The sequence below is a fragment of the Acinonyx jubatus genome, chromosome B4 (genome assembly GCF_027475565.1).
Source record: "Acinonyx jubatus isolate Ajub_Pintada_27869175 chromosome B4, VMU_Ajub_asm_v1.0, whole genome shotgun sequence".
NCBI classification, from domain to species: domain Eukaryota; kingdom Metazoa; phylum Chordata; class Mammalia; order Carnivora; family Felidae; genus Acinonyx; species Acinonyx jubatus.
This window is the reverse complement of record NC_069387.1, coordinates 83,738,939-83,762,555: the sequence shown is the minus strand read 5'-3', so window position 1 is coordinate 83,762,555 and position 23,617 is coordinate 83,738,939. Positions and strand designations below refer to the sequence as shown.

Here is a 23,617-nt window from a genome sequence, read left to right as displayed (position 1 = left end):
CTAAATTAATTTATCTCAGGTATGATAATGTAATAGAATTATTACGTTAGTAATATGATAGATATTACATTTTGTCTTAATTAATCATCTTAATATATATTAGATTTTTTTCTGTTTTGAATATTACCTATTTCTGCTATTTGTCATATCATCCATATGTTCTTTGGCTTTAGTTTATACATATTTTCCTTCTCATACCTTGATGGTTTATAACAGTATTTTTTATTTTCTTGTAAAAAACATTTTAATAAATTATATTTAAATTTCTATGCTTCCTCTATTATAATAGATGAAAAAGCAGGATATATTTTTTTCTTCTGCTTATTTCTTCATGCTTTGACTTCCTGATTTTTGTATTTTTAAGTTTTCATATAGTTAAGGCTTTTAATTCTTTTCTCTTACCTTTAACTCCTGCTAATTTTTCACTTACGTATTTAAATGGATTTAGTATTTCCCCATTCCTGAACTCTTCATTTTGATATATTTCTCAGCAGAATTTCATCATTCACTCCGTTTTCTAAAAGGTGTGTGTGCGTAGGCGCTACAGTTTTGGAATTTTAGCATGTTTGGAAATGTTTTTCTCTTGCTCTTTCACTTGAAGGCAAATCTTATGAAATTCAGTACTTTGAGGGTTTTGTGGACCTTTGATCACGGTCACCTACCATCCAATATTGAGGTGAAGGAATCTGAGATTAGTTCGCCCTTGTTGTATGTAACCTGGTAGTTTGCCAGAAAGTCCAAAGGATACTACTCTCAGAAGACAGGAGCATTGCCAGAATACATCTCCATACTGATAATTCTGGATCAACTTTTCTTATCAAACAGCATGACTTTTAAGTCTTTTTATAATGTCATACTTTATTTCAGAAAGAAAATAAAACGTTTCTTCTAAAATCAAATTATAAGTGATTTTATCTCAGTCTATCCTATTCTTGTAGAAATGCAAGTTAGGCATACATTGTATGTATTTGTGTTTATTTTGTATCAATTAGTTTCTCTCTGATCATTTCTAGCTTTTCGTTGTCATTTCTTTTTGATTTGTTTTATCAAGCCTATGTTTTAGGCCTCTTAGTATTTTTTAATAGTGTTTCTTCTCATTTTGTTGCCTTCATTTCAATAATGATTTCTTCTGCTACACATCCCTGCAATTGGTCATGTAGTTTTGCAAATTATATTGTATTTGACAGGTCTGTTTTGGAATTAATGATTGTTATTTCCTTTTTTTGTTGTTATTGTCATTAGGAATGGAAATAGAGTAAGAAATATTTATTCCACCAATATGCCCATTACTTCAAAGAAAATTTACATTTATCTTTTGTCAAAATATTGAAATAAAAGATGCAAAATAAAAAAGAGAATTCCACTTCTACTGGTGATATAGTACTCTATATTAGACTAACTCTAAGAACCACAATGAAAGTTAAAAAAAAAAAAGAGAGAAAGGGAGAGAGAGGAAGGGAGGAAGGGAGAGAGAAAATGATGGGAACAGAGGGGAAACGATATCTCATGTTTTCTTTTTTCTTTTATTCTCTTGCTTGCAGGCTGGATTGAGCATATTCTATGAACTGGACACTCATTTCTTCTTCTGTGATTTGCTGGTATGTGTCTGTTGCCCATCCCCTGCCCCCCTGCCATGTGCCTATAGAAAATAAAAGCTCTTCACATTCTAGATTATTAATGATTTGTCAATTAGATTGCTGCAAATAGCTTCTCTCAGTCTGTAATTGATTATTTTACACCTTCTGGTATTGTTTTGGTGACAATAAATCCTAGATTATGATTGTAGACACATACGTCAATCTTTTTTTAATGAATTTTTTTTTTTGCATCTATCAAAGAAATCTCATTATACTCTTAGGTTATAATGATAATTTTCTATATTCCCCTACACGTTAAAAATAAAGTTTTACTTTTGAACTGTCTGTGGAATTAATTAATTAATTATTTTTGTATAGGATGAGAGGTAGAGATTCAGTTTTAATTTTTTTGTTTGCCATGGATAACCTATTATCCTGATACTATTTACTGAATGGTACATCCTTTTCACACTCATCAGTGATGCCACCTCTGGGAATTCAAGCTGCCATGTATTCTTGGCCCTGGTTCTGAGCTCTCACGTGTAGTCTATTGGTCTAATTGTTCATCACCACACCTAGTTCACACTGGTTTAAAAACAGTCTTCTAGCTTCCACTGCTGCTTTTGAGGATCCCAAAATGTTTATAATTCCATTCCCTTTAATAATCCATTCAGCAAATAATAAGCACTTGCTATATGCCCAGAAATAGCCCAGGTAAAAGACAGAGAGTATCAATGACTAAGGTAAATTTTCCTTGAGAAGCTTACATTCCATAGAACAATCAGATAATTAACAAATAAATCTATACTATAATGTTAGACAGTGATAGATAATATATAGGAATTTAAACTAAATAAGAAGGTAAGAGAGCAAGAACAGCCTATTTTATCTTTTTAAAGTTTTTTAATGTTCATTTTATTATTTTTGAGGGAGAGAGAAACAGCCTGAATGGGGGAAGGGCAGAGAGAGAGGGAGACACAGAATCTGAAGCAGGCTCCAGGCTTCAAGCTGTCAGCCCAGAGCCTGACATGGGGCTCGTACCCACAAACTGTGAGATCATGACCTGAGCTGAAGTTGGACACTTAACTGACTGAGCCACCTGGGTGCCCCAAGAACAGCCTATTTTAAATAGAATCAACAGAAAAAGACTCTCTTTGGACAGAATGCTCAATTTGAGAATAATGACCTAAGAAAACAAGCCATGTGATTGTCTGTAGTAAGAATATTTCAGGCACGAGGAAGCAAGTACAAAGGCCTAGAGATGGAAATGAGTATCTTTGTGAAACCGAAGTATGGCTGCTTTTGCTTGAGTGGAATATACAAGGGGGGAGAAGGAAAAATGAGGCCAGAGAGGGAACCAGAAACCTTATTTTAGAGGGTTTTGTAGGTTATAGTAAAGAATTTGGATTATGTTAAATGTGTTTGGGAGATTTTGGAGCAAGAGACTGATAACAATCAGCTATACATGTTAATAATATTGCTCAGGATGCTGCATGGAGACCTCTTACAGGACAGCAAGGTTGGAAGTTGGGGACGTTTGGATGTTAAATATTCTAGCAACAGATGGTTTGGCTTAGACTAGGACAGTTGCAGTGGAGGTGGAGAGAATTAGACTTGCGATATATATTTAAGTGGATTATATAGGACATCTGAGAGAATGTGAAATATGTGGACTATGACTGAAAAGGAGCTTCGTTTTGTGAGCAATGGTTAGTTTAATTTCTGAGCTAAGAGAGACTAGGGGAGGAGCATGTATGGAGATACAGGAAATGAAAACATTATTTTTTGGGCCTCTTAAGTTTGAGGTATCTATTAGAAATTCAGGTGGAGACACTGAGCAGGCAGTTGAATATCTGAGTTGGAGATCAGGTGGAAGGCTGGGGCCAATGGATAAGGTCACCTAAATGTGAATTAAATTTTTTTTAACGTTTATTCATTTTTGAGAGATAGAGTGTGAGTGGGAGAGGGGCAGAGAGGGAGACACAGAATCCGAAGCAGGCTCCAGGCTCTGAGCTGTCAGCACAGAGCCCAACGCCGGGCTCGAACTCACAAACCATGAGATCATGACCTGAGCTGAAGTTGGATGCTCAACCGACTGAGCCACCCAGGAGCCCCGGGTCACCTAGATGTGAATTTAAAGAGCAGAAGATTGGACTGGAACCCTGAGTCCTTCCAATGTTCAGAGGCAGTGAAGATGAAGCACATCCAGCCAAGGAAACTAATGGATCCAATGAAGTCAGAGGTAGACCAAGAATGCAGCTGTCTGGAAGCAGAGTCAAGAAACTGCTTCAAGGAATGAGTAGTAAACCCACTGCGTCAGATGAGCTTCAAATGTGCTAATATCTTAGAGGAAGACATGTTCCACTCTTACCTAGAGCAGAAATGAGCAGCATGAAGGTAAGATAGAATATCTCAGGCAGGAAACCATTTAGCTGTTTTCCAAGAAACCATTCATTTAGGAAACTCCCTGGAATATATATCAACAAGAAGTCACAAACTCCAAAGCTGGTACACATCTCGCCTGTCATTTGCTCTAAGCAAAACCATGACATAAGGAACAAACTGTTTTAACAAGAATTGGTCTCTCTTGCATTTAGAGAAAGGATCCTTATTGCCTAAAAAATAATATTAACATTCCTGTTTTCCATCCAAGGTCGAATGACTCCTTCAACTTCTACATCTTCATGTTTAAATATTTTTTTTCTTTCCATTATATATTCTCTGCCTAGCGAAAACGATTTTTTAAAAATCAGTTGTAGTTCCATAAAAGTAGTATATTTCCTTTCAGAAAGTATCTTATAATTTTGCTTTGAGAGTTTAGTAAGCTCCAAACAGCATGCATGGCATGACACATAGGAAATCCAGGTTAGGTATCAACTCCTCAGCTCTGCTGTCTCTTACCTTCCAGTACCTTTCAGTACACATTCAATTATTGCTTTTCCTGTATACTTGCTGGGCTCGTAGGGAAATAAGCAAAAACTCATAAAGTCTCCCGGGCAGTGGGTAGTGGAGTTAGGAGGTCTGTCTAGCTCCAAATCTCATACTCGAATTTCAACTGCTGGAAGTGAATATTATCCACTTAATTCACATTCATTACCTACTTGATACACTCTTAGTGTTGTTCTCTAATTTGTTTCTGGACCAAGAGAACACCTCTCATTCAGAGACAAAAATCACCACTATTTTGCCCCTACCTCCTTTTAAGTGGAAAATGACCGGGAGTGTGAACTTTCTGAAGACTAGATATTTTGACAAGTCCCTTTCATATAAAAAAGAACAATACTAGGAAATAAATGACAACTTCCTAGGTAAGGTCTTCTAGAAAAGTCCAGTCATTTTTCAACTTTGGGAAGTTACATAAACCTTAAAGAAACTGACTTTTATTCGAATAAGAAGGGAAACATTTCATTACACAAGGTGCCTCATTCCAGATTACAAAACCAGGAGTCAAGAAACAGGCTCATGAGTAGATTTAGCAAATTTGAAAAATAATAAAAATAAGAGTACATGATATAAAGGATACCAAACCTAATCTGACCAGTGAAGATTTGTCATGTAGATTCCAAATTTACTAGAGAGAATAGGGCTGTTTCAAAAACCATTAGCCCCAGTGGTCTCATTCCGTGGGGATAATCTACACAAAAGTAACAAGTGCGGACTTGATCACTCCTCATATCCCCAGGCTCCCATGCATCGGATAATATACTGTCTCACCTAAAAGTATCTTCTAGGGGTGCCTGAGTGGCTCAGTCAGTTAAGCAGCTGATCCTTGATTTTAGCTCAGGTCATGATCTCACGGCTTGTGGGATTGGGATTGAGCCCCATGTTGGTCTCCATGATGACAGTGTGGAGCCTGCTTTAAATTCTCTCTCTCTCTCTCTCTCTCTCTCTTTGCCCCTCCTCCCTTGCTCTTGTGCACATGAGAGCTCGCTCTTTCTCTCTCAAAAATAAACAAACTTAAAAAAATGTTAAAAAGTATCTTTTAATTAATAGTTTTACTTCGATCTGAGTATAAATTATAAGGGTGCCTGGGTGGCTCAGTAGGTTGAGTGTCTGACTTTGGCTCAGGTCACAATCTCACAGTTCGAGTTTGAGCCCCCGGAGCAGGCTCCGCACGGACAGTGTGGAGCCTGCTTGGGATTCTCTCTCTGTCCTCTTTCTCTGCCCTTTCTCCGCTGGTGCTTTCTAAATAAATAAGTAAGTAAGTAAGTAAGTAAGTAAGTAATAGCCTTGTCTTTTAACCATTTCAACTTTTGACACGACTTTAAAATACACAATTCTCTTGGCAGGTTGCCAACAGTTGCATGACACACACTAGTTTGAGCCGTCGGTAGTGAAAACTGCATTTATGGCATTCACCTGACAGATGATGCTATGAATTCGGGGATTCTATTTGGTGTTCGGAATCAAGGGGTAAAGCCAAGGTAATGTTGCAAAAGTAAAGCAAATTTTCTGCCAGTGTATTTTTAAGGGAAAGGCTCAGTGGCTTCGGTAACTGCTCGTTTATTCAAATAACTGTTTACATCGCTGACCTTTGTTTCTTTAATTTCCATGAAGCCATCATTAAACATGGAGCAAAGACACCAACTGTTTGTAATTGGATACAGTTAGCCACATCTATGGTAAGGAGAAAAAAAAATGCTTGTGGAATTTTGCACTAAAAACCTGAAGTTCTGACTTAATCCTGAGCTCTAGTCTATATTAACAGAATGCTCCTTTTTCTCAGTAACCTGAATGTGAGATTCATGAATGGAGGTTTTCCCTGTTTTACATTTTTTTAATGTGTATTTATTTTTGAGAGAGAGAGACAGAGCATGAGCAGGGGAGGGGCGGAGAGAGAGGGAGACACAGAATCCGAAGCAGGCTCCAGGCTCTGAGCTGTCAGCGCAGAGCCCGACGCAGGGCTCCAATCCACAAATGAGATCATGACCTGAGCCAAAGTCAGACACTCAACTGACTGAGCCACCCAGGCGCCCCAATGGAGGTTTTTCTTAATCTGTGGTTCATAAAACCTCGCCCCACATTGCCAAGCACAAAGGAGCCATTTTTGTTGAAAGAATAAATTTGGAATCTATTTATATATGTAAAACTTGATTGATGATGATTGTGGCCAATGGATTTTTAAGGAGGACCAATAGCAAGACCTAAGGGAATCTATGAGGGCTGACAAGTGCATGTATTCTTCAGATTTACTAACACCGGCTTAATATCCTGGGCACCTGTTCTTTCTATACAGCAATATGTCATTTCCTGGATATTCTGTTTGTTTTCATAAAAAATATAATGAAAATTAATTATTTTAAAGAACCACTTATGTCCTAAACCAACTAGTTTATATATTAGTTCTCCATTGTTGTCTGGGAGATGTTTGTTTTCTACATCTGGATAAAAACACTACCATGTTATTAGGAAAGTTTCATGATATAAAAAAAAAATAAGATTTCGGTTAAGTGTTGCCCTCTGTGCAAGGAGAATTAAAGTTAGGTGGCTGCTTACAGCTCTCCTAAGCAGGAAGCATGAAGTCAACATAAATAGACTGAGCTTATCATAGCACAGTATCCCAGTTCTGACTGACCCTCGTGAATCAGTGAGGATCCTGGCCTGTCCTTTCCCATTAGGCCTTAATGCACACTCTAGTTATCTAAATATTAAGTGTACATACACAAAGCATCACCTCAAGCACATAAGAGAGGCAACTGATTGTTCTCTCATGGTATACTAGTTATTTACAGACTGACCACATGTTTATTGAGTGTTAGACTATGAGCCAGATGTTATATTACATCAGTTGTGTCTACGAAATGCCATTTAAGAAATTACCAATAGTTTCTCTGCCCTTAACAGTAGGTGTGTGAAATGAGACAATCCAAAAGTTATTACAGGAACAAATAAAATGCTGTTGGTGTCACGATAGGTATAAGATGGCATGGGGATTAAGGGAGGAAATAAATCACATTTTATTTTGATGACTAGGGAAGCCTAATATTGATTTAGTTGGGCCTTAAAGGTTGAGTAGAATTTACAGATGGAAATTTAAGGAGACATATTTTATGGAAGTAATTTGTAACTCATATATGGAGGTACTGATGAGATAGTTGAATCATTTCATGGCAAATGATGATTCATCATAGTCCCTGTTTATCTCTGGATAAAGAGAGAATGTGGCTCTGCCACAGTTTACAAAATATTCCTATACATTTGCAGAAATAATGGAATCCATTGCCTAAATTATTGATGTTCTAGGGTGGTTCTGTGAAAAAAAACAACAACAACAACAAAAAACTTTAATACTTCAAACCAAATAGTTATCTAGAGATTTTCCAATCCAAGTCTAATCATCTCCTATATTTAGACTATTTAATTGTTCCAAATCAAGAAGGTTAGGAGAGGAACAGAAGGATAATTTGAATTTAGTCAGTTTTGTTATTTGTTAGCTCTGGTAAATGTTCTGGTGCAGAAGGTGATAGGAAATAATGATCTTCAGTAATTGTCTATGGGTAATGGTAAGTGGCAGAATGTGGCATCTGACAGCAGAATGTTGCATCTGTGGCTGTTTCTGGGACTCCAAGATTATATTTCTATATCAAAAATAGCTTTATGTGAGCTCCACGGGTTAAAGAGTCCATGCACACATCTGTGTCTTTTAATTATCCATGCTGCAACTGTCCTGCTTTACGATGAATAAATGAGAGCTATTTTTAAATCTATATTTATGTTCCCTAAACAGACTCTCCTTGAAAGAAAAAAAATCTGCAGGGCTCCTGAGCATTCTGAAAGAATTTGCTTTTGTTCTCTGAGTAAAACTTTAAAGTTTCCCTGATGTTTTCAGTTTATCTTCTGGCTGTTTACAATCTGATCACAGAGTAAAAGTGTTTTCCAGGTCGCACGTGTTCTATACCAATTGACTGAATCAGTCAATTCAATCAGTATTGACTGAATATTAAGAATCATTTACTGCTTAAGGCCAAACTGATATTCTTTACTGAGGGACATTAAGAAAATGGAGAGGTCACCCACATTTATTGATAAGAAGAGGATATTTTACAGATGGCACTTTCCTCAAATTTATCTCTTAAATTGATAAAATTATAACCTAAGTTCTAGTATGGTTACCCGTGGGATTCGATAAATTGAATTTAACATTTGTATTAAAGACCACGGTGCTAAAATTAGCCCAGACTTTCGCAAAAAAGGATGAGGAGGAAAACAAGGGAGAGTTTTCCTTAAAATATATAAAGACATAGTAGAAAATTATAGGTTTTTAAAAAATTTTATTGTTTATTTGTATTTGAGAGTGAGAGAGAGAGAGAAAGTCATAGCATGAGAAGCAGAGGGGCAGAGAGAGAGGGAGACAGGGAATCCAAAGCAGGCTCCAGGCTCCGAGCTGTCAGCACAGAGCCTGACACTGGGCTCGAACCCACGAACCATGAAATCATGACCTGAACCGAAGCTGGATGCTTAACCAGCTGAGCCACCCAGGCACCCTTAGTAAAACATAGTTCTTAAAAGCATGTTTTATGAGCACAGTGATAGACAGACTGACAATTGCAACAAAATAGAAAACCCAGAATCAAGTCTTGTCTGTCTGGAGTTGTGTCTGTTGACAGAGAGGATGTACCATGGGCAACTTCAGGAGTGGGATTATTCAACAAATGAGCTTCAGGTAATAGTTTATAGGAAAGAAAAAACTCTCAACCTCCTGCCATCAAAAATCCACTCGAAATAGATTAGTAGTTTATATTTCAAAGGCAGAAATTTAAAACTTTTAGAAGAAACTATATATCTCTCAACTTGTTGTAGGGGATGGTTTCTTAAACAAGATACATAAGGGCCAACCACAAAATAAAAATAGTAAATTTTACTTTCCTAAAATTGAGAACTTTGAAAAATTGGGTGGCTCACTATGTTGAGCACCCAACTATTGATTTGGGTAGTGAACCCAGGATCATAGGATCCAACCTAACCCCATGTTGGGTTCTGCACTGAGCACTGAGCTTAAGATTCTCTCTCTTGCCCTCTGCCCCTCTCCCAAATTTGTGCATATTTTTCCTCTCTAAAAAAATAAATAAATAATAACTTTTAATTATCAAAAGTCACTTTAAACAAAGTAAATTAAATCTTTTTTTCTCCTGTTTAGTTCTCATATATTAATTTAACTATTAGATCAATCACAGAAACTAGGAAGCAGGAAGGAAAACATTGTTGGTCCATTCAAGGAAAATAGGAGAAATGCCACTGACAGGGCAAAGAGTATAATTTGGAAAATGAATTGTGGAAATATTATCAAGCTTCACTGAAAGGTGAATAAGTGGCAACTGAGAGGAGTGTATAGAAAACTATCAGAAGCTCATGGTTTTCTCCAGTCCTATCCCCAAACCTGCGAGTGGAGAATGTACATGCTGAAGTTTCTAAGTTACAGCTTCATGAAGCTACAGGTGGAGTGAGAGGAGAGGCACAGGGGTTCTTGGAATATTTGCCATCAACCCCGACTATGGTATTTGGACAAGTGAGGAAACCAAAACCGGAGGGGCATATGGGCTGGTGAATAGGCACGGATTGAGGAAATAAAAGCTTAATGTGGACAAACAATAGGTTTAATAGTCGTAAGTAAGTCAGAAAGTACAGAAGTTGAGATCAGAAGATGGGAGTTTCAAGAGTTCTTCTGATTGTGAAGACGTGTGATGATATGTTTCCTGTTAATGTGAGTGAAGACGGAGGATTTTGGAACTTTGGAGTTAAAAACTTACACGTCAAGAAGGTTTGAAGAGCCCCTTATGAAATCAGAGGATTATGGCTGAGACATCTTTTTATGTCACTCTAAGAGGAGCTTTAAAAATTACCTCTGAAAAGATATGAAAAAAAAATTGTATTTCAGTGTCCCTTCCTTTTATTTAATATGTCTCCACTTTATTGGTTTTTAAATGTCAGAGTGGCTCATGGCCCAAACTTCAACATGGGGTTCTCATTTTGTGGAGGTAACTCATTACACTTGCAACTGCTTGGTATGTGGTTGATTTAAACACATAAATCCGGAATTAAAATGAAGATATTGGCTTAAGAAGGTGGCATTTGAAAGCAGCATGAAGAGTAAAGAGGTATGCATTTGGGGTGGAAGGAGGTTGCTTGTCTCTTATCTTGAAGGTAATTAGAGTTCCCCAAAGACAGAAAAGTCAATTCATTCTAAATCAAAATAATTTAGTTGCTATTGCATTGAGTAAGCATAAAACCACCAAAAGGATCTCTAGAATGGTACATATTCTCATCTTCTACTTAAAATAATGTGTATAGCACTGTCAAATTACAAGTGTTGAGTATGTCAAGAATGTTGACAGATGATGACACATGTGTAAAGCTTCTGTCACTACCTTAATGCTTCATACAAAATAATCATTTTTAGTAACAAGTCTATTTAAAATGAGTTAGCACCTTTTTAATTTAAATTTTAATTAATTAATATACAGTGCAATATTGGTTTCAGGAGTAGAATTCAGTGATTCATCACTTACATACAACACGCAGTGCTCATCACAACATGTGCCCTCCTTAAAACCCATCACCCACCTAGCCCATCCCCCACCCACCTCCCTCCGTCAACCCTGTTTGTTCTCTATCATTAAAACCAATAGAGATTGGTTTGTTTCCCTCTCTTTATCCCCACCCCTTCCCATATATTTATCTGTTTTGTTTTTTTAAATTCATATATGAGTGAAATAATATTTATCTTTCTCTGATTGACTTATTTCACTTAGCATAATACATTCTAGCTCCATCGACGTCCTTGCACATGGCAAGAGTTCATTCTTTTTGACGGCCGAGTAATATTCCATTGTATATTTACATACCACATCATCTTTATCCATTCATCAGTCAATGGACATTTGAGCTTCTGCTCCATAGTTTGGCTATGTTGATAATGCTGCTATACACATCAGGGTGTATGTACCCCTTCGAATCTGTAATTTTGCAACCTTCGGATAAATACCTAATAGCACAATTGCTGGATATTAGGGTAGTTCTACTTTTAGTTTCTTCAGGAACCTCCACACTATTCTCCTGAGTGGCTGCATCAGTATGCATTCCCAAAAGTGCAAGAGTGTTCCCCTTTCTCCTCATCATTGCCAAAACTTGTTTGTTGTGTTGTTAATTTTAGCCATTCTGACAGATGTGAGGTGGTATCTTATCATGGTCTTGATTTGTATTTCCCTGACGATGAGAGATATTGAGCATCTTTTCACGTGTCTGTTAGCCATCTGGATGTCTTCTTTGGAAAAGTGTGTATTCATGTCTTCTATCCATTTCTTAACTGGGTTGTTTGTTTTTTGGATGCTGAGTTTGTTAAGTTCTTTATAGATTTTAGTTGGATATGTCATTTGCAAATATCTTCTCCCATTCCATCGGATGCCTTTTAGTTTTCTTGATTGTTTCTTTTGCTGTGCAGAAGCTTTTTATCTTGATGAAGTCCTAACAGTTTATGTTTGCTCTTGTTTCCCTTGCCTTCAGCAATGTGTTTAGTAAGAAGTTGCTCTGGCTGAGGTCAAAGTGGTTGCTGCCTGCTTTTTCCTCCAGGATTTTGATGGCTTCCTGTTTCACATTTAGGTCTTTCATCCATTTTGAACTTATTTTTCTGTATGATGTTAGAAAGTGGTCCAGGTTCATTCTTCTGCATGTCGCTGTCCAGTTTTCCCAACACCATTTGTTGAAGAAACTGTCTTCTTCCCATTGAATATTTTTTACTGCTTTGTTTTTTTAAAATTCTTTAATGTTTATTTATATTTGAGAGAGAGAGAGTGAGAGAGAAAGAGAGAGAGAGAATGTGGGGGGGGGGGGGCAAGGGGGATACAGAATCTGAAGCAGGCTCCAGGCTCCAAGCTGTCAGCTTGGAGCCCAACACAAGGCTCAAACCCGTGAAGTGTGGGATCATGACCTGAGCTGAAGTCAAACGCTTAACCGACTGAGCCACCCAGGCACCCCTTCTTTCTTGTTTTGTTGAGGATTAGTTAACCATGTAGTTCTAGGTCTGTTTTTGGGTTCTCTATTCTGTTCCATTGATCTGTGTGTCTGTTTTTGTGCCAGTACCATACTGTCTTGATGACCACAGCTTTGTAATATAGCTTAAAATCTAGAATCATGATGCCTCCAGTTTTGTTTTTCTTTTCCAGGATTGCTTTGGCTATTTGGGGCCTTTTGTGGTTCCATACAAATTTTAGGATTGTTTGATCTAGCTCTGTGAAGAATGCTGGTATTATTTTGATAGGGATTGCCTTAAATGTGTAGACTGGTTTAGTAGAGACATTTGAACAATGTTTGTTCTTTAAATCCATGAACATGGAATGTTTTTCCATTTTTTTGTGTTCTCTTCAGTTTCTTTCATAATTCTCTTATAGTTTTTAGAGTATAGATCTTTTACCTCTTTAGTTAGTTTTATTCCTAGATATCTTATTTTTTTTGGCGCGATTGTAAATGTTATTGGTTCCTTGATTTCTTTTTCTGCTACTTCATTATTGGTGTATAAAAATGCAATAGATTTCTGCATATTGATTTTATCCTGTGACTTTGCTGAATTCATGTATTAGTTCTAGCAATTTTTTGGTGGAGTCTCTCACATCTTCTACATCGAATATCATGTCATCTGCAAATAGTGAAAGTGTGACTTCTTTCTTGCTGATTAGTATGTCCTTTATTTCATTTTGTTGTCTAATTGCTGAGGCTAAGATTTCCAGTACTATGTTAAATATTAATGGTGAGAGTGGTCATCCTTATCTTGTTCCTGACCAAAAAGGAAAGGATCTCAGTTTCTCCCCACTAAGGGTGAGATTAGCTGTGGGAATTTTGTATATGTCTTTATGATGTTGAGGTATGTTCCATCTATCCCTACTTTGTTGAGGGTTTTGATCAAGAATCAATGCTTTTTTTTGTCAAACGCTTTTCCTGCCTCTATTGAAAGGATTATCTGGTTCTTATCCTTTCTTTTATTAATGTAATGTAGTACACTGATTGATTTGTGAATATTGAACCAACCTTGCAGCCTAGGAATAAATTCCACTTGGTCATGGTGAATAATTCTTTTACTATACTGTTGGATTCAATCTGCTACTATCTTGTTGAGAATTTTTGCATCCAGCTTCATCAGGGGTATTGGCCTGTAAGTCTCCTTTTTAGTGGGATCTTTGTCTCATTTTGGAATCAAGATAATGTTGGCTTCATAGAATGAGTTTGGAAACTTTACTTCCATTTCTATTTTTTGGAAGAGTTTGAGGAGAATAGGCATTACGTCTTCTTTAAATACCTAGTAGAATTCTCCTGGGAATCCATCTGGCCCAGGGTTCTTATTTCTTAGGAGATGTCTGATTACTGATTCAACTTCTTTGCTGCGTGAGGTTTGCATTTCAGTTATAGATTTTTTTTTATTTCAGTCTGACTAGTCTTTAGGTCTTTGATCTCTACAGCAAGGGTTTATCCGGTGTCTTCTATCCTTTTTACAAGTTCAGCTAGTAGTCTTATGATAGTTGTTCAGATATATTGCTTATATATGTTTTGAGCAAGTCCCTGGCTGTGATTTCTTCTTGACCTTTCTTTTGGGGAGGATTCCTCCATCTTGTCATTATGGGTAAGTTTCTGTCTTCCATTTGTTTTAAAAGCTTGTTATGTTTCCTGTAGCTGGGAGTAATGCTATATTAAAAAGGGGTCATGCAGTGTCCAAGGCCTGGCACTTCAGGAAGTGGTTTTGGTGTATGTTGTGTGAACTCTGTTGTTGTGTTTTGGCTTCTCTTTCCTACTGGTAAGTCCTCTGCAGAGCTCCTCCTCACTTACAGTGGGGAGGGTTTGGACTTGTAACTAGGTGTGCTTTGATTTGTTTGTTAAAGTAAGCCTGGAAAAAGTGGGAAAAGGCCTGATCCCAAAGAAAGAGAAAAGGAAAGGGAACCAAGGAAACCAAACAGAGAATAAAAAACTATAGGGCTGATTCCAAAGAAAAAGAAAAGAAAGAAAAAAAGAAAAAAGAAAGAAAAAGAAAAGGAAAAAAAAGAAGCTTGATCCAAAAAAAAAAAAAAAAAAAAGAGAGAGAGAGACAAAAGGAAATTAAACAAACAAACAACCTATAAGTCTATTCGAAAGTAGGCTTAAGATAAAAAAGAAAAACAAAAAGTAAGCCTGGCCCTATTTCCACCAGAACTGCAGGTGACACTTTGAAGCACTCTATTTTCTGTACACTTAGTGGCTGTAGGTGCTGCCTGCGCAGATCTTCTGGAGGAGAGGCCCACTGCATTGGCTCATAGTCAGTCTTGTCCCAGTAAATAAGCAGTTGCCAGGCACAAGGGAGCAAGGTATGGTGTCCACGGGTCCCACCTCCACTGGAGGCTGGTGTGTTGCTGTCTGAAGTCTCACCAGGTTAGTGTCACCCCAATCTCGTGTCCCTGGACAGGGGATCTTACCCTTCCCTCTCGCCCACTGTTCAGGCAGCCCTCACAGAATAGCGAGGGCGGTCAGGTCACCCTGCACCACAGCTTTCCTACATTTTTTCTTTGGCATGAAGTTCGGAATCAAAACTCAAAGTCTTAAAGGACCCAGCACTGTGCAGACTCTCTCCCCTCCTCTGGATTAGAGCCTCTCCACACTGTGTCAGAAGTCCTTTATCCTAGAAACATAGTCCTGTACCCGCATGGTGCATGGACTCTATCGTGTAGCGCCACTAAAAGCAGCAATAAGGTTATATGCCCTCTGGGCATGCCTCTGTCCTCTGCAGGTGAAAGGCCTTTTGCTGGCATCTATAGAGTCTTTTGTTCTTAGAGAGGAAAGATCCCCTCTTTCAGAAGTATTCCAGGAAGGGGAATGTTCTCTCCCAGGGCGCCCTGGAGATTCCTACACCACACCATGCACTCTGGGGCCAGCTTCCTCCTTTTCCTCAGGAGTGCACAGCAGAACTCTACTCCAGAGACAGTCTTGCATGTTCAAAACCTCCAAGTTTGAGCTCCACCTGCTGTTTGTAAAAAAATCTGCAATTCTCAGTACCTCTGGCTCCCCAGTCCATGGTCCAGAGAGGTATTTCTCTTGAGTGAACCTGATGCTACACTCTTTCAACCCCTCTCTCTTTCTCTCCCTTTGTCTCTCCATAGAAAGAGTCCCTTGCACCTCCGTGGCACCTCCATTTTTCTTTTCCCCAGTTCACTTCCATGCACCTCGCACCTGCCACCCTCTCTCCCTGCAAACATGGATATCATTTTGCAAGTCTGCAGATCAATTTCCTGGGTGTTCCAAGTAATCTGACTCAATACAGCTGTGTTTGAGGGTCGAGGAAAGCCCAGGGTCCCTCTATTTCTCCTCCCATCTTAACTCCTCCTTCTAACATCTTTCTTTTACGTGGAGACATTTTTTTTTCCCTTACACCATTCCTTAACCTTACAGCGTCGAGATTCAGATTACGAAGAATTACAAAAATGTGTTATGGCCTATCCCCTGGTAGAGATTGCTAGACACAATTGTTGAAGGGCATGAACTAATGCAAGAGTGTCTTTAAGAATTTACACATCCTGTACAGGACCAGTGTAACACATTCTGACCAGATTGCAAAAGTAGAATGAAATAAGCTCAAATTTGATATTTTCCAAAATAATGGACAAGTATCTCAGCTTTAGCAGGCCATCACTTTTGTGTGTGTGTGTGTGTGTGTGTGTGTGTGTGTGTGTGTGTGTGTGCGCGCGCGTGCGCGCGCGCGCCCTGGATTTTTTTTTTTATATTATAAAGACAAATCAAATGTGAAAGATTTTTATGGAATACATCTTTTTAGTTCTATGTAACTACACTGTTAGCATTTGCAAATGAATATGGAAAGTAAAATATATATATATTTCACTGATGAAATGAAGTGAACAATTGTAACTGTTAAATAAAAACTTCAGGGGTGCCTGGGTGGCTCGGTCGGTTAAGTGTCCAACTTTGGCTCAGGTCATGGTCTCACCGTCTGTGAGTTCAAGTCCCACTTCGGGCTCTGTACTGACAGCTCAGAGCCTAGAGCCTGCTTCAGATTCTGTGTCTCCCTCTCTCTGCCCCTCCCCTGCTCATGCTGTGTCTCTCTCTGTCTCAAAAATAAATAAAAACATTAAAAAAATAAAAAAAAACTGCAATGAATGTGTGAATATCTATAAATGCAGACAAACATATACTTAATGAATTGAATAAATTAAAACCCAGATTTTACAATCTGGACTTTTCTTTTTTTTAAATACTTTTTCTTAATTTATCCAATTTATTTAACATATAGTGTAATAATGATTTTAGGAATAGAATTTAGTGATTCATCACTTACATACAACACCCAGTGCTCATCCCTACAAGTGCCCTCCTTAATGCCCATAGCCCATTTAGCCCATCTCCCCACCCAACACCTCACCAGCAACCCTCAGTTTGCTCTCTGTATTTAAGAGTCTCTTATGTTGTATCCCCTCCCTGTTTTTATATTATTTTTGTTTCCCTTCCCTTATGTTTATCTGTTTTCTATCTTAAAGTCCTCATATGAGTGAAGTAATATGATACTTGCCTTTCTCTGACTAATTTTGCTTAGCATAATACCCTCCAGTTCTACCCACATAGTTGTAAATGGCAAGATTAGCAGGCCTCTCTTCACGTGTAGCTTAACCATTCAAATCTAACCCTTTGGACAAATATAATGTACTTAAAAATAACACAAGTCTTATTCAACAATATACAATGTATTTCTTAAGCACAGCAGATACATACTATCATTTGTAGCCTATCCTCCCCCCCCCATATTCTTTTCATCTGTGTTCATTCTTCATAGACCATAGCATCTAGTGACAAAGACAGTATTAAACAAGTCAATTAATTAATAATTTAAAATTATAATAAGAGGTATGAAGAAGACAAATAAGGCCTTCTGAAACTCTATAAGATAGGGTACATAATTTAGATAGAAAGCAGGAAATAGATCTCTGAGTAAGAGATAAACTGAGACTGTAAAAAACATAAAAGTTAGTCATTGGAAACACAGGGTGAAGTGTTGGAGGAGGGGAACTTGAGTAGTAATTGAGTGGTCCAGGTAGAAAGATCAGCATGTGCAAAGATCCGATGGTAGGAGAACACAGAACACACTTGAAAGGAAGTGTAGCAAGGAAGATAAATCACAGTATGTGATGACGGGAGGAAGCGGGTAGAGCTGAAGGACACAGGTCAATTAGAGCCAGCAAAGAACCCCAACACATTCTCTCTTCCACATATGAAATCATTTTTTGCTCTTCACAACTTCCACACTCATATAATGTTCAACAAGTTCCTTCCTCTTTGGCAGGACATTCCCTCCCTGTGAAATCCCCACCACAGAAACCCATGTGTGTGTGCGAGCGTATGTTTCTTAGTTATTAGTAAGCATGCTGTTGAAAACTGATAATACTAGCTCATAATTTTAATGACACATCACCTGAATATTCTTCCTTTCTAAAATAGTTTGAAAGCCCTCTGCACTGAATGCGTGTGTGTATGTATGTGTAGTGGGTTCAGAAAGTAAAATGTATAATTCAGAAAGTAAAATGTTTAATGAAAACTACTTTGGAATAAAATTCACCTATGGTAAAGTTTGTAAACATCTATGAAAAAGTTTGGCTGTAATTATGTAAAGCAATTTGGAAAAACCTTCAGATATTTGATTTATATAAGAAAGTATTGTTTAAGAACCAAACTGATTATCACCACCCGATCCATCTAAAGGGATAACATATTTCATATTAAAGGAAAAATAAATCTCTGCATTACTGCCTTTTATTCAAAGACTGACAGGGATGAGAGAATAGAATAAAATGAAATGTCAAAGCCTCTGCCAGCTTGTCCATGCTACTGAATGGGAAGAGGGGGCATAAATAGCCCATTTTTCTAGCAAAGGCATTGAGTCTTTGGATACACAAAATTATGCCTGGAGTCTTGCCAAGCATCATTTAAAGAACTAAATTGTTCTGGACAAGAAGGTGATTTGAGTATCTTTGAGGAAACCTAAGGTGAGGGGTAAGAAGAAGGAGAAGGTTGGTTCTAATGAAAGAGTCTTGAAAAGAAGGGGGGATGAGCAATGAGCACCTCCATGATAGAAAACCAGTTTGTTCTCAAACCTTTAATGAGATATGCTCTTCCCACAAGTGGTTTGTATAAAGCTTGTTTTATTATGTTTGCGTGTATGCCTCTGTGTGTGCGTGTGTGTGAGTGTGTGTGTCAGTGTGTGTATGCCTCTGTATGTGCATGCCTCTGTATGTGCACGTGTGCGTGTGCATGTGAGTGTGAGTGGGTGTGTGTAAAGAATCTAATAAAATAAGGTTGGACTCTATGTTCACAAAACAGTAAAGGGAAAGTGATAGCCAAGGACTATAAGATTCAAGTAAAATGTATAGTTTGGAAGTAAGAAAAAGTCAGAAGCAGAACTAATTCTAAAGCTGGAAGTCCCCTGGAAATTAACAGAAATCTTGGGTAAGGCCTTATAATTGCAACAGAACTAGGTTGGGACAATCACAACATCTTTAATTTCAAAGAACAATTGAATTTCATCAACTAATAAACAATACAAACTCAGAAGCTAGAATTAAAATTACCTCTCTGGCCAAAAGAAAAGCTTTTTTTAAGGATAAATCACACCTAATAATCATAGGATTACTTTATTGTCCTAAAAATATATTTCACTTTCTATGAAGAGCTAATAGCATAGATGTATCTTTGTTTTACAAAGCTAAGCACAGTCTTTCTATATGATCCAACAATCATGTCTTAGGTATATATACCCAAAGGAGTTAAAAAGTTATGTCCACATAAAAACCTAGCCTACAACCCAGCAATTGCACCACTCGGTATTTATCCAAAGGATACAAAAATGCTGATTCAGAAGGGCACATACACCCCAGTGTTTATAGCACTGCTATCCACAATAGTCAAGTTATGGAAAGAGCCCAAATGTCTGTCGACTGATGAATGAATAAAGAATAGGTGGTATAGATATACAATGGAATATTACTCGATGATCAAAAAGAATGAGATCTTGCCATTTGCAACAACGTGGATGGAACTAGACGCTATTATGCTAAGTGAACTGAGTCAGTCAGAGAGAGACAAAGACCATATGATTTCACTCACATGTGGAATTTAAGATACAAAACAGCTGAACATACAGGAAGGGAAGGAAAAAGAAGATAAAGACAGAAAGGGAGAAAAACCATAAGAGACTCTTAAACACAGAGAATAAACTGAAGGTTGCTGGAGGGTTCTGTGTGGGAGGATGGGTGGTGGGCATTAAGGAGGGCACTTGTTGGGATGAGCACTGAGTGTTATATGTAAGTGATGAATCACTAAATTCTACTCCTAACGCCATCATTATGCTATATGTTAACTACCTTGGTTTAAATAAAATTTTCAAAATCCAAAATAAATAAATAAACATGTAAATAACTTGCACATGACTTTTTATAGCAACTCTATTTATAAGTGCCAAAAATTGACATTTTAAAATGGCTGATATTTTCTCTGCTCTTACGTAATTTATTATTATAGATGTAATCATATAAAATGTAAGGATTAAATGAGGGCAAGCAGAAGAATAGTGAGACTTAGGAATGACTTACCTATTCAATGCATAGAAAAGGAAACGAGGTCCCAGAAAGAACAGCAAAAAAAATGTTGAACTTGCTAGCTACTGAGCTATCATCTTTCTGCTTCAATCTTTTCCACCCTTTGCACTAAGTGGGTGACTAGTCAACTGTAAATTGTTGGAGATTGTTGTCAATCATGCATTACTCTTCCCTTCCAGGTGCTACACAACTAACAATAATTACGAGAAGAAAAATGAGGATCAGTTTCACAAACGATAAATTAGAAAAGGTTTTGGACTTGAAGCCCAAATGAAGAATCACCTTAATCCCTCTCCCTCGACTAAAGATAACCCTCTTCTACTAAGTGCCTGGATTACCTAATCAGAATATGAAGAAGCTGCATCGCAGAGACTTGAATCATATGGGTACATGAATCATATAAGGTACAATAAAACAAGAGACCAAGACATGAGTCAGAAACGGGTGGGTGGGTGTTGGGGCACCTGGGTGCCTCAGTCGGTTGAGCGTCTGACTTCAGCTCAGGTCGTGATCTCATGGTCCGTGAGTTCGAGCCCCGCGTCAGGCTCTGTGCTGACAGCTCAGAGCCTGGAGCCTGCTTCAGATTCTGTGTCTCCCTCTCTCACTCTCTGCGCCTCCCCCACCCATGCTCGCTCTCTTTCTCTCTCTCTCTCTCTCTCTGAGAAATAAATAAATTTAAAAATTAAAATAAAAGAAATGGGTGCATGTTGATAAAAATTTCCTTCCAAGGAAACAATACCAATGTGGTTTAAGTGACTTATTTCTAATTATCCTTCTTGTCTGCGTTAGTCCACTAGTCACTGGTAATGTAACTGTCCAATATACCCCACAAAAATAATTTTATTTGCCTAGACAGACAGTTGGCTTATCGGTCATTTGAAATTAGGGTACCAAAAATTTTCATTTTACTTTAAGACTATTTCTTCTTGATTTTTAAGTGAAAACCAGATTTGAAGGATTGGACCCTTCAGCTGAAGAATTTCTCTACTTAAAGTAATTACAATTTATTTACTAGGCTAAAATCTATACACGATATCATCTGTGATTTGCTCATTTATTCAATTGGACATTATTAAAAGGGCTGAGTCTAGCAATCAGTACATGTTGGAACCTCACAGTATCTAGTGTGTACATACTTAATTATCCTATTGAAGTGAACTGAAACATCTATTTAAGTAAAGCAAACAGTATTTCCCATCATGCAGGTGGGTAGCAGTTCTAAGGAAGTGCCTGCCTAACCCAACCTTACCACTTTGTCACTGCTTACAAAACTAGCCACCTGCCAGTTATTTAAACAGCCCACCAAATCAGACATGCTATTTCCAACGCATCTGCTACAAGGAATTTATCCCTAATGCGAATGAAGTTAAAAGCTTTAGGTCTTCTTAACATGGCATGCTTCACCAGTTAAATGATATTGAATATTATATGTCGTTATTCATGACATCCTATTACTGCAACAATTCCAAATACCATTATTGGTTTTATCAATTATTTTCTGATAATTTGGAAAATTTCTGGAATTTGGAAATTCCTTAAAATTCCTTCTTTGAGGTATTTAAGATGTATGCCCTAGTCATTCTGCAGTGGAACTATAAATTCAATATCAAAATCAAATTGGACAAGATGAGACTAAAAATGAGGGATGATAAAGAATATTAATTTTTGGATGGCAATATAAGAGCAGATACAAATTAAAATATGGTTTAAAATGTGTTCGAGATTTTGATTGTCAATATACATGATAAAAGTATAAAAATGAAAGTGAAGTATATGGGAAATTGTGATTATCTACTGTGTTCGAAGATATCAGTAGTTTTACTTCTGCTCAATGTACTCACCCATGTTGATGCACAAATTTATAATACTTTAATTCTTTCCAGTCGTATTTTTAAATTTCTTGAAATGTAGAGTATGTTTTAAATTTTGTCGTTAGCAACTACAGCTTTAGGTTGAAAAAACTTTTTTTTTAAAAGAGTTATTTTTTTTAATTTATTTTTTTAATGTTCATTTTTGAGAAAGAGAGAGCACAAGCTGGGGAGGGACAGAGAGAGAGGGAGACACAGAATCTGAAGCAGGCTCCAAGCTATGAGCTGTCAGCACAGAGCCCGACGCGGGGCTCGAACTCACGGGCCAGGAGATCACGACCTGAGCCGAAGTCGGATGCTTAACCGACTTAGCCACCCAGATGCCCCTAGGTTGCAATTTTTAAGTAATAATTCTACAAATTGAATTTGGATTAAAGTTGTATTTATTGTCCTACTGACTCTTTAAAAATGATATTTTCCTTAAAGACCCTTTGGTTATAAAATATGGATTTATTATTTTTCTAAAATAGCCAAAGTTCCTAATTCACTGATTTATTAAAACACTTTCCTGTACATAAATAAAGACAAAATCTCCCATTTGGTTATGTCTTTTTGTATTTTTGTTGTTTTTAGGTGCATGTACTTTCAGGAGGTTATTTTTATTTCTATTTTTTAATTTAGTATATATTCATGTACTTATTTATTCAGAGAGACAGGGACCACATGAGTGTGAGTTGGGGAGAGGAGCAGAGGGAAAGAGAGAATCTTATGCAGACTCCACACCTAGCATCGATGCAGCGTTAGATCTGACAACTGACTGAGATCATGACCTGAGTCGAAATCAAGAGTCAGACACTTAACCCACTGAGCCACCCAGACGCTTCTCCCCTTTTTTAGGAGGCTGTTTATTTTTAAAGCATTAGCCAGAAATTTCTGAATAACTTTGTTTGATATCCACTAAACCAAGAAGAGAGAAAGTCAAATGGATATTCTTTGAAGCTATATACAGAAAAATAAAAGTGCCACATATGAACCAAAGTAGCCAGAAATCCTTAGTGGGTTTTTTTTCTTCATTTTTTAAATGTTTATTTATGTTTGAGATGGGGGAGGGGCAGAGAGAGAGGGAGACACAGAATCTGAAGCTGTCAGCACAGAGCCCTTCACAGGGCGCGAACCCACGAATCCTGAGATCAGGAACGGAGCCAAAGTCGGACGCTCTACCAACTGAGCCACCCAGGCACCCAATCCTTGGTATTTTTAAAAGTTCCTCTAACAGTTCACAGTCAATGAAATTATAACAGAAAGTGTATTTTCCCACATGTATTTCCATTTATAAATCTAAAATAGTAACTGCTGATACATGAACTTCAGAGTTGCTGAAAAACATGCTTATTAAAATGATGAGTATTTAGAGAATGTTCCCAACATCAAAGTTATCACACATATCTTTCCTAAATTTAATACATTAAATCTAATTTTCTCATCCCCCCTATTGTTTTATTTACTGAATTGAAATAATTTCTTCTTTTGTTTTCTATTATTCCCAATTATTGTTGATAATACTGTCCAAGAAATAGTTTCTTCTTTAAAAAAAATCTGTATATAAAAATAGTTACCTAATTTT

The 23,617-nt window shown here is 37.4% G+C and overlaps 1 long non-coding RNA gene across 1 annotated transcript; it reads left to right on the top strand.

Annotated features, from left to right (window-relative positions):
* The first annotated feature begins 1,234 nt into the window (after window positions 1-1,234).
* LOC113602900 (uncharacterized) lies at window positions 1,235-23,386 on the top strand. The gene is made up of 4 exons (XR_003424431.2): window positions 1,235-1,598; window positions 5,867-6,001; window positions 20,365-20,589; window positions 22,702-23,386. It is a non-coding gene; the product is annotated as an uncharacterized LOC113602900 (long non-coding RNA).
* The last annotated feature ends 231 nt before the right edge of the window (window positions 23,387-23,617 follow it).